Below are 12,063 nucleotides of genomic sequence, written 5' to 3'. Positions count from 1 at the left end.
TTTTCAGCCAAGTGAATAATTCAGGAGGCGGCAGAAGGGGAATACTTTGAAAGAGGTACAATAGCTTTGGTAGTATACTCATTTTCAGGACATTAATTCTTCCCAAAACGGACATAGGCAGGGATGTCCAGTTGCTAATTGAGGCAGTTATTGTTTTCATTAGGTGCTCGTAATTGGATTTGACCACCTGCTGTAGTGCTGGGAAAATCTGAACACCCAAATATTCAAAATGTTCCACTACTTTAAATTGCTTAACTTCACTGGTGGGATTAGTCCTTTCATCTATATTTAATACCAGAATAGAAGATTTTGTATCATTTACTTTGTAACCTGAGATTCTTCCAAATTCCAGGATCACTTCCATCACAACCGGAATTGACTTTTTCAGATCTGATAGAAATAAAATAACATCGTCAGCGAATAGAGAGATTTTATGCTCTGTGGGGCCCATTGTTATCCCGGAGATATGTGGATGGAGGCGAATAGCTGATGCCAAAGGCTCAATTGCCAGGGTGAACAATAAGGGAGAGAGAGGGCATCCCTGACGACAACCTTTCCTAATTTGAATTGCCCTTGAAAATATTTTGTTTGATACTATTTCTGCAGTTGGATTATTATATAATATTTTAACCCATTTGATAAAGTTACTTCCACAATTAAACCTTTCCAATATGTTAAAAAGGTAGGGCCACTCGATCTTATCAAAAGCCTTCTCCGCGTCCAATGTAAGAGCTGTATCGTTAGCGTTCTTTTTAGACCAAATAATATTCAGGATCCTTCGAATATTGTGGTATCCTTGCCTCCCAGCTATAAATCCATTTTGATCTTTATTTATTATGCCTGGTAGAATTCTTTGCAGCCGTATTGCCAGTATTTTACAAATGATTTTGAGATCAGAGTTGAGTAAACTGATGGGTCTCATGTTTTCACATTTATTTGGGGGCTTACCTGGTTTTGGCAGCAGAATAATTAGAGCCTGATTCAAAGAGGGAGGCAGGGTGCCTTTTTTAAATGACTCCATAAACATATCTAGAAGGGGAGAGAGCAGTTTATCCTTAAATTTTTTATAAAGGTCGACGGGTATACCATCAGGTCCTGCTTGTTTCCATCAATGGCCTGTGCCAATTCCTCTTTATTTATTTCTATATTTAAGTCTACTCTGCAGTCATCTGCAATAACAGGGATATGTAGCCCTCTCAAAAACGTATCTAATTTCATTTGGTCTATGTTTCCATGAGTATCATATAATTTCTAATAATAATCTTTAAAAGCGTTATTAATATCCCTTGGATCTATTAGTGTTTTACCCTGTGATTCAATTGATGTGATGGAGGCTGTTGCTTCAAGCTGTTTAATCTGCCAAGCTAGAAGTTTTCCAGCTTTGTCTCCCTGCTCGTAAAAGTTTTGTTTCAATCTTAAGAGACTGGATGCAGCTCTGAAACTGGACATTTTGTCATACTCTGTTCTGAGGATCAGCAGTTGTTTTTTCAACTCTATATCATTTGTTTGAAAAACCCTCTCTTGAGTGTCCTTTATTTTATTTTCTAGAAGCTGCCTTTTAGTCTTGGCTTCCTTGGACTTTTTGCCTGTATAGCTAATGATATGACCTCTAATAAATGCTTTAAAGGCTTCCCACCTGGTGCTTGCTGTTGTTTGATTTGTGTTCAACTGAAAGAACTCATCAATTTGTAGCCCAATATATTTAACAAAATCCCCATCCTGCAGCCATTTGTGTTGAAAACGCCATCTAGGGGGGTCTCTTGTGAGGTTCTCATCACAATAGCTCAGACAGCATGGCGCGTGATCTGAGATCACTATGCTATCATACATACAGTTTTGAATTTTGGATATTAGCTCTGATGAAATTAAAAAATAATCTATTCGGGAGTAGGTCTGAAATGTTGCTGAATAACATGAGTAGGCTCTAGTTTGTTGATTGTAACCCACGTGACCGCCACGCCCCAACCACCTTCCCTTTAAGCCGTCCCTTTAACAGCTGGGACCCTCATGTGTATTTCCGGGTTTCCACTGTGCTGCTGCTCACTGTTGGTTGTGGCGTCGTTTGTTAATAAAACAATCTCAAATCTCCAACTCGACTCATCGCTGAACAAATTCATCCCTAAAACTCGAGGATCTGCGGTGAGTTAAGTACCATCTGAACTTGACATTGTATCAGCAATACTAGCGCCGCTAATATATCCGCTGCAATACTCACCAGGTTGGGCTTTGGTGATGCCTGGTTTACCTTCTGATGAGAACAAGTAACATCCACTTCCTCAGACAATCCGTTACTCGACGGTGAGTAAATATTCATCCATATATGATGGGGCGTTATTGCCGCTGTGCGCCGCCAGTTAGCATTAGCTACCAACTCGACAATCAGTTGCCTGCATGAGTTCAGTCCACTTACTAATTATTTACTTAATAAAAAGTCACATTGTTGAAGCCGAATTAAAGGCCACACCTTTAATATTTAAAGGCTTCTCTTTCAACTTTAGATTTGATTATTTTTCATGATTTCTTTGTTTATTGTTGTATTCCATGCTGGTGCATCAATGAAGTCTGGTACCTAATATGATTTTGTTTGTAGCTACTTTGATCAATCACATTCTTAAAGTTGATTGATTTGATTTATTATTAGCTGTTCGTAGCGACTGCTAATTACCTTGAGAAATTTTGAACTTGAATTATGAAGTGCACTTTTCTTTTTAAAAGGATTTTTTTTTTCTTCATTTTTATAAAATATGAAGTGATTGTCAATACATAGTAGTATGTATTTGTTTTTTTTCCCATTTAGCTTATATAAATATAACATTTATATATGAACTTAATGTATGTTTTCTGGCCTTTTAGGTCAGGTTTTTTTTCTCCCCCTTCATCGACTCGGTTGATGACGGAGGATGGCGAGCTACCCACACACCACCTGGTGGTAGGAAAAAGAAAGACACTCTCCATACAGGAAAACCAAACACTTTCCATACAGGAAACAAAATAAACTCTAAGGGAGTATCTAAAGGAAAAGAACAATTCTCCCGTTGCTCTTGGACTTTTTGAACTACATTTGGTTTTGAAGTATTATTGATTATTTCTTTGTTGGTTTGTTTTTTCCCCCGTCCTTGTTTCTTTTGAACAATTTATTTTTGTTTAGTTTTTGCTGTTATTATTATTATTATTATTATTATTATTATTATTATTGTCATTATTATTATCATTATTATTTCTACTGCAATAAATAGCAATATAAACAAAGCTCTTTGCATCAGTTGCATCAATTATCCACCCAATCATGACTCCATGCCGTACCTATTTCTGATTTTATAAAGTGGTTAACACTAAGCCCTGCAGTCAGACCTGCGCATTTAATAAAAGCGTTACATGTGGCGAGCTAGCCAGGAGTCTTGTAGTGGGTGAATAATTGAATAATTCCACAGTACCTTTATTTTGGGTGTGTTATCATTATCAATAACTAAAACAAAAATGGATGTTGTTACTCAGCTGGGGTTAAACATGCACCGATCTGTGTTAGTTACTGGCACTCAGAGCAGTGAGGACGAAAAAGAGATAGTTGATCGTTTACAATGTTATGGTGCAGTAAAAGAGGTTTTCCATGTCAGTGATCCACAAAGTACATTTTATAAAAACCTGATTGTCGAGTTTGAAGAAGATTCTACATTAAATGCACTACAACCCCTTTTCCCATATAATTACCCTTCGCGAACCACAGTAGATGCGATATTTCGTGTTACTTCTCTCGCTTCAGAGTATGCAGCCTCAGTGAGTAGCAGCAGCCCTCCTGTGGATTACATTGATGAGCTGAAGAACATAGCTAAACGAAGTGGAAAACGGTTTGAGGAGGTCCTGAAAGGTGTAATGGATCAAATCAGCACACATTTGGAGACAACAGGAGATGATGATGGTGGTGATGATGGAGATGATGGTGGTGATGAAGAGGAGGAAGAAAAAAAAGAAGACATCCTTACCTTAGCACAGTCTGTGCAAAGTCAGCAGATGGGAGCACCACCTCGACCCAGTCACTCCAGTATACCACCAACCCAGAGGGTTCCTTTGTCAAGGAATGACCTCATTCCACAGGACGTTCAAAGAGTTGTGGTGGAGCATGTTGTAAAAAATAGTGACTTTTCCACATCTTCACTTAGACTCCGCTCATTTTCAGGAAAAATTCCTAAACCAAGCAATGAAGCAGACTATGACTCATGGCGATCTCAAATTGAACTGTTACTTGCTGATCCCAGCCTTTCCAGATTGCATGTTAATCGGCGAATTGTGGAAAGTTTGTTGTCACCAGCTGCAGATTTAATTAAATGTTTGAGCCCTGGTGCACCACCTTCCACTCTTCTTCAAGTCCTTGATTCAGCTTTTCAGACAGTACAGGATGGAGAGGAGCTTTTCGCTCAGTTTTTAAACATTTTCCAAAATCCTGGAGAGCGGCCATCTTCCTATCTCCAGCGATTGCAGCTTACCCTCAGCACAGTAATAAAAAGAGGAGGAATATTACCAAGAGACAAAGACATACATTTACTTAAACAGTTCTGCCGGGGATGCTGGGACAACTCGGTCATCTCCAAGTTGCAACTTGAGGAGAAAAAAAGCAATCCTCCCCCATTTTCTGAACTTTTGTTGTCACTCCGGACAGAGGAGGACAGACAAATTGCTAAAGAATCTCTAATGAGAAAGCACATTCATTCATCTAAACAAAAAGTGACCATTCAGTCTCAGAGTACCTGCTCTTGTGGTCATGACACAGTTAATGAAGAACTGAAAGAATTAAAAAAGCAGATTCAACAACTCCAACGGCAGATGTCTTCCTTCATGTCCAGAAAGACACCTGTTGATGCAAAATCAGAACTGCAACAGACCAAGTCTAAGCTAAGGACCAGCAACACCTCACCTCAGACCGCTGGAAGACCAAAGCCAGGGTACTGTTTTAACTGTGGTGAGGATGGTCATATGTCTTCCCAATGTAGCAACAAAGCAAATCCAAGCCTTGTGGAACAAAAGAAGAAACAGCTTCGTCAGAAACAACAAGCGTGGGATGGAAAAAAGTCAAGTCAGCAGTTAAACTAAATGCAGTTCCTGCTGAGGGACACCCAGGAGCTGCCACCATCAGCTGTCCCAAACCCCATTCTGAATCACATTTTGTATTACCTAAGGGTCTCATCGGTACGAAGAGCATGGGCCAAATCCAAATAAATGGAACAAACTTCAGCTGCCTTCTTGACAGTGGGTCTCAAGTCACTACAGTACCACATTCATTTTATAATACCCACCTCTTTGACCATGAAATTATGTCTCTGAACAATCTGTTGGAAGTTGAGGGTGCCAATGGCCAAAATGTACCATACCTTGGGTACATTGAATTAAATTTGACTTTTCCACCTGAATTTCTTGGCTCACCAGTTGAAGTGGACACCCTAGCTTTGGTAGTCCCAGACACCAAAACCACACATCCACTTTTACTAGTAGGCACAAATACACTTGATATTGCCTACAAGAAGCACCTTGAGAGCCAGTCTACTACTTTTAAACCCACTGCTTTTGGGTATCAAGCTGTCTTGAAGATCCTGCAGAACAGGTATGTTCAAAACTCACCTGAACATCCAGTTGTTTTGACTCTGCAGCCTGATCAGCCACAAACCATATTATCTGGCCAAACTGTTGTCCTTGAGGGATGTTTGACCACACGGGTGTTGAGGGAAGAGAAAGTGGTTGTTGTTGAACACCCAGCTTCTTCCTGTCTGCCTGGGGGACTTATGGTTAAAGCCTGTCTCATTAACATACCTCAACATCGGCCTTGTTACTTGCCAGTTGTGGTAACTAATGAGTCAGACCATCCAATTATCATCCCCGCGAGAGCAGCCATTGCAGAGATTGCCGCTTTAGAGTCTGTTATCTCCAAAGAGCAAAGTGTCAAAGTCCATGACAAGCCTGCAGAGTCATTAACACCTCAGCTTCAATACAATTTTGGAGAATCGCCTCTAACACCAGAATGGAAAAGTCGGATCATTTCAAAGCTCAACAGCATACCAGAGGTCTTTGCCAAACATGACCTTGATTTTGGTCGTACAGACAAGGTGAAACATCAAATAAAATTGTCTGACCCTACACCGTTCAAGCAAAGACCACGCCCTATACATCCACAGGATGTTGATGCTGTGAGAAAACATCTTCAAGAACTGCTCGAGTCTGGAATAATCCGTGAATCAGAATCTCCATTTGCTTCACCCATTGTGGTGGTGCGTAAGAAAAATGGCTCTGTACGCCTCTGTATTGATTATCGGAAACTTAACATACAAACCATTAAAGATGCTTATGCCCTTCCAAAGCTAGAAGATGCATTCACTGCACTGGCAGGCTCTAAATGGTTCTCTGTGCTGGACCTAAAATCTGGGTATTACCAGATAGAAATGGAGGAAGCTGACAAGAACAAAACAGCCTTTGTTTGTCCTTTAGGCTTCTGGGAATTTAATCGTATGCCTCAAGGAGTGACCAATGCTCCAAGCACTTTTCAACGACTCATGGAAAAATGCATGGGTGAGCTCCATCTGAAAGAAGTTCTGGTTTTTATTGACGATTTGATCATCTTCGCACCAACTCTTGAAGAACATGAAAAAAGATTGATGAAAGTCCTAAACAAATTAAAGGACTTTGGACTAAAACTGTCCATTGAAAAATGTGTGTTCTTCCAAACTTCAGTGAAGTATCTTGGCCATGTTGTGTCCAAGGATGGTGTGGAGACAGATCCCGATAAAATTTCCACCCTTGCATCTTGGCCAGTGCCAAAGAACCTGAAGGAACTGAGATCGTTCCTGGGATTTGCAGGATATTATCGGCGATTTGTGAAAGACTATTCTGCAATCGTCAAACCGTTGCATGACCTTACTGCTGGCTATCCACCTAGCCAAAAGAAACTAAAACCTATGTTGAAACCCCAGAACTATTTCAACCCAAAAGAGCCTTTTGCTGAACGTTGGACTGAATCCTGTCGGCATGCATTTAACACCATTATTGAAAAACTCACTACTTCTCCTGTACTTGTATTTGCAGATCCTCGTAAGCCATACACTCTCCATACTGATGCTAGTTCTTCAGGCCTTGGAGCAGTGCTATATCAAGAACATGATGGCAAAAATCGAGTTGTAGCTTATGCAAGTAGAGGTCTGTCCAGAAGTGAATCAAACTACCCAGCACATAAATTAGAATTTCTGGCACTGAAATGGGCAGTTACTGAGAAGTTTAATGACTACCTGTATGGCACACAATTCACTGTGGTCACAGACAGCAATCCGCTGACCTACCTTTTGACATCAGCTAAGCTTGATGCTACAAGTTATAGATGGCTCTCTGCTCTGTCCACATTTACCTTCAAGATTGTTTACAGAGCAGGAAAACAGAATGCAGATGCTGATGGGCTGTCCCGACGACCACATCCTGAAATGCCTGATGACCTTAAATCCTGCAAAGAAAGGGAGAGGGTGTTAAAGTTCGTTCAACATCATCTCAAGGAACCAGGTTGCACCACCATTGACCAGCACATTGTCGAAGCCATCTGTGACCGCCACCTAGTGCTCAGCTCAAGCAACGACCATGCCCTTGTTCTCTCTTTGTCTGCCCATGTGGAAAGCCTACCTGACAGTTACACAAACGATGCCCAATTTGCCACTGCTGTTCTGCCCCGGTTCTCTACTGCTGATCTTGCTGCCAAACAGCGAGCTGATCCCATCATCCAACATGTGATTGCTCAGCTTGAGAGAGGGGAATCTCCACCGCCATCGCTGAGGGATGAACTTCCAGATCTGCCACTCCTGTTGAGAGAAGTAAATAAACTGGAGCTCCGTAACAACCTTCTTCTCAGGAGACGGCAAGTGGGAAACAGTGTTGCCTATCAGCTAGTGTTACCAGAGGAGTGTCAGCATATGGTGATGGTTCAGCTTCATGATCATATGGGCCACCTTGGGATTGAGAGGACATTAGACTTGATTCGTTCCCGATTCTTTTGGCCACGAATGTCCACTGACGTTTACAACAAAATCAAGACCTGTGAACGATGTGTAAAAAGGAAAACTTTACCAGAACGGGCTGCACCTCTCGTTAACATCAAGACTTCAAGACCTCTAGAGCTAGTGTGCATGGACTTCCTGTCTCTGGAACCAGACCGCAGAGTGAAAGATATTCTCGTGATTACAGATCACTTCACAAAATATGCTGTTGCTGTTCCAACACCAAATCAGAAAGCTCGAACTGTTGCTAAATGCTTGTGGGAAAATTTTTTTGTCCACTATGGCATTCCAGAGAGACTACACAGTGACCAAGGACCAGATTTTGAGTCCCGTACCATCAAAGAACTGTGTGATATTGCTGGCATCCATAAAGGAAGGACAACTCCTTATCACCCCAGAGGTAACCCTGTGGAAAGATTCAATCGCACATTGCTTAACATGCTAGGGACATTAAGTGAGCAGAATAAATCTCGATGGAAAGATTTTGTAAAACCCCTTGTTCACGCATACAATTGCACTAAGAATGATGTCACTGGGTTTTCTCCATACGAACTAATGTTTGGTCGCCAACCTCGTCTTCCCATAGATGTGGCTTTTGGGTTACCACTGGAAGAGGACACATCCACCTCTCACCTGCAGTATGTCCAAAGACTGAAAACGCATCTGCAAGACAGCCATCAGTTGGCTGCAGAAAACTCAGAGAAGGTGATGTCCCGCAATAAGACCTCTTTTGATCGGCATATCACCACTTCTGAACTTGCCGTAGGCGACAGGGTCCTTGTTAGAAACGTCCGACTGAGAGGAAAGCACAAATTGGCTGACAAATGGGAACCTGACATATATGTAGTGGTAAAGAGGGCTGGCAACCTCCCTGTTTACACTGTAAAACCAGAAAACCAGGATAAACCTCTCAGAACACTCCATCGTGATCTTTTGTTGCCTTGTAATTACCTAGCTGAACAGAGTCCTGAAAAAAACTTACCTGTGAAAAGGAAAAAGCACTTGCCTGTGAACTTACCTGACCCTGATAATGAAGATGCATCAGAAGATGAGATCATCTCACCTCTGTATGATCCTTCTTCCTTCGAACCTGTGAAATTCATCACTGTTGTTGATACACCAGTACCTCCTGTCCAGCAATTTGTTCCACCTGCAGACCTACCTGAAGTTTCTGAACAGCCCCCATCCTCTGCTGCAGAAGAGGATTTGGAACAGGAGCTTCCAGTCGTCACAGAGGAACCAAGGGAATTTCAACCTGTGGACAGAGAGGCGGTAAACATCAGTTCAAAAACTAATGATTCTGCAGGAGATGCTGCTGGAGATCCTGCTGCTGAGGGAGGTCCTGAGCCTGTCACGCCAGAGCCCTCCACCAATAATATGGAACCAGAAGTGGACTTAATTGTTCAAACAGAACCGTCAAGCCCTGAAACAGAATCATCAAGTCCCGTAACAGAACCATCGAGCCCCGAATCAGAACCATCTTTGCGGAGGTCAACCCGAGCAAGAAGACCACCAGAACGTTTACAATACTCCCAACTCGGTCACCCGCTGTTGAAGAGTATCCAGTTGTTGTTTCATGGACTGACCACTGCATTTACACATTCTCTTGAAGGGACTGAGGATGATGAACACATGACTGTTCCTGGTATTATCCAGCCAGCCATCCAGACTCAACCTGGTCCATGTACGGGGACGTGCATGGGATCAGGGGGGGAACATGTAACCCACGTGACCGCCACGCCCCAACCACCTTCCCTTTAAGCCGTCCCTTTAACAGCTGGGACCCTCATGTGTATTTCCGGGTTTCCACTGTGCTGCTGCTCACTGTTGGTTGTGGCGTCGTTTGTTAATAAAACAATCTCAAATCTCCAACTCGACTCATCGCTGAACAAATTCATCCCTAAAACTCGAGGATCTGCGGTGAGTTAAGTACCATCTGAACTTGACATTGTATCAGCAATACTAGCGCCGCTAATATATCCGCTGCAATACTCACCAGGTTGGGCTTTGGTGATGCCTGGTTTACCTTCTGATGAGAACAAGTAACATCCACTTCCTCAGACAATCCGTTACTCGACGGTGAGTAAATATTCATCCATATATGATGGGGCGTTATTGCCGCTGTGCGCCGCCAGTTAGCATTAGCTACCAACTCGACAATCAGTTGCCTGCATGAGTTCAGTCCACTTACTAATTATTTACTTAATAAAAAGTCACATTGTTGAAGCCGAATTAAAGGCCACACCTTTAATATTTAAAGGCTTCTCTTTCAACTTTAGATTTGATTATTTTTCATGATTTCTTTGTTTATTGTTGTATTCCATGCTGGTGCATCAATGAAGTCTGGTACCTAATATGATTTTGTTTGTAGCTACTTTGATCAATCACATTCTTAAAGTTGATTGATTTGATTTATTATTAGCTGTTCGTAGCGACTGCTAATTACCTTGAGAAATTTTGAACTTGAATTATGAAGTGCACTTTTCTTTTTAAAAGGATTTTTTTTTTCTTCATTTTTATAAAATATGAAGTGATTGTCAATACATAGTAGTATGTATTTGTTTTTTTTCCCATTTAGCTTATATAAATATAACATTTATATATGAACTTAATGTATGTTTTCTGGCCTTTTAGGTCAGGTTTTTTTTCTCCCCCTTCATCGACTCGGTTGATGACGGAGGATGGCGAGCTACCCACACACCACCTGGTGGTAGGAAAAAGAAAGACACTCTCCATACAGGAAAACCAAACACTTTCCATACAGGAAACAAAATAAACTCTAAGGGAGTATCTAAAGGAAAAGAACAATTCTCCCGTTGCTCTTGGACTTTTTGAACTACATTTGGTTTTGAAGTATTATTGATTATTTCTTTGTTGGTTTGTTTTTTCCCCCGTCCTTGTTTCTTTTGAACAATTTATTTTTGTTTAGTTTTTGCTGTTATTATTATTATTATTATTATTATTATTGTCATTATTATTATCATTATTATTTCTACTGCAATAAATAGCAATATAAACAAAGCTCTTTGCATCAGTTGCATCAATTATCCACCCAATCATGACTCCATGCCGTACCTATTTCTGATTTTATAAAGTGGTTAACACTAAGCCCTGCAGTCAGACCTGCGCATTTAATAAAAGCGTTACATGATGGAGTTCCCTAAAAATGTCTACCAGTCTAAGAGCTTTCATAAACATCTGTATAGTTGTTCTGCAATTACTATGTGTCAGGTCTGACCGAGTGGATCTATCCATTTCTGGAATAAGGGTGCAATTAAAATCCCCTCCGATCACAAAGCGCCCCTGTATCGATGAAAGTAAGAGGAACAAGTCCTGAAAAAACCCTGAATCATTTGTGTTAGGACCATATACATTGACCAGGTTAATTTTTTCCAATAGTAAGGAGCCCTGGACTATCAAATATCTACCCTTCTTATCTTTGATAACATTGTTTACTAGAAATGGGACAGATTCATGGACAAGAGTCATAACTCCTCTTGCTCTAGAAGAAAATGCAGAAGCGAATACACTACCCCGCCATCTCCTCCTGACCGGCCCCTCATCCTCTTCCATAAGATGCGTCTCCTGTAGAAATACTATTCTGGAATCCAAATCATGCAGTCTATTAATAACTTGTTTGACCTTCTTTAAGCGTTGTAGGCCCCTGCAGTTCCATGTTAAGATTTAAAACTTTCGACATGTAAGACTAATCTGATTACCAGAAATGGATAAGAAAAAACAAAGTTTTCCCCATAAGAACATGAACATCTGAGAAGCTTAAACACCAGAACAAAACTCAAAGCATATCTCCTAAATCTGAACAACCGCACCTCGACCGACCACCATGGGTCTCCCTCCCCCCTCTGTACACCTCCCGTTATCGCGTGTGACCGATCCACACGCAGTGAGGAGCAGTCTAACCACTCAATAACCAAAACAAAAGTTTTTACCACCGCTGCTGTTCACTATATATAACAATTTAACCTTCCACGTGTTTGCACACGGGTTTAAACTTGTGAAAAAGCAAATAAACAGGTGTTACGTC

The 12,063-nt window shown here is 41.2% G+C and overlaps 2 long non-coding RNA genes across 2 annotated transcripts; both read left to right on the top strand.

The window, feature by feature from the left end:
* Window positions 1–1,941: 1,941 nt before the first annotated feature.
* Window positions 1,942–2,993, top strand: LOC148160034 (uncharacterized). Its single transcript, XR_015762732.1, has 3 exons — window positions 1,942–2,139; window positions 2,219–2,298; window positions 2,854–2,993. It is a non-coding gene; the product is annotated as an uncharacterized LOC148160034 (long non-coding RNA).
* Window positions 2,994–9,779: 6,786 nt separating this feature from the next.
* Window positions 9,780–10,811, top strand: LOC148160033 (uncharacterized). Its single transcript, XR_015762733.1, has 3 exons — window positions 9,780–9,938; window positions 10,018–10,097; window positions 10,653–10,811. It is a non-coding gene; the product is annotated as an uncharacterized LOC148160033 (long non-coding RNA).
* The last annotated feature ends 1,252 nt before the right edge of the window (window positions 10,812–12,063 follow it).

This window comes from Poecilia mexicana, unplaced genomic scaffold, assembly GCF_051168715.1.
Source record: "Poecilia mexicana isolate PSO_F unplaced genomic scaffold, ASM5116871v1 scaffold_4, whole genome shotgun sequence".
Lineage (NCBI taxonomy): Eukaryota > Metazoa > Chordata > Actinopteri > Cyprinodontiformes > Poeciliidae > Poecilia > Poecilia mexicana.
This window is presented reverse-complemented; position numbering and strand designations above follow the sequence as displayed.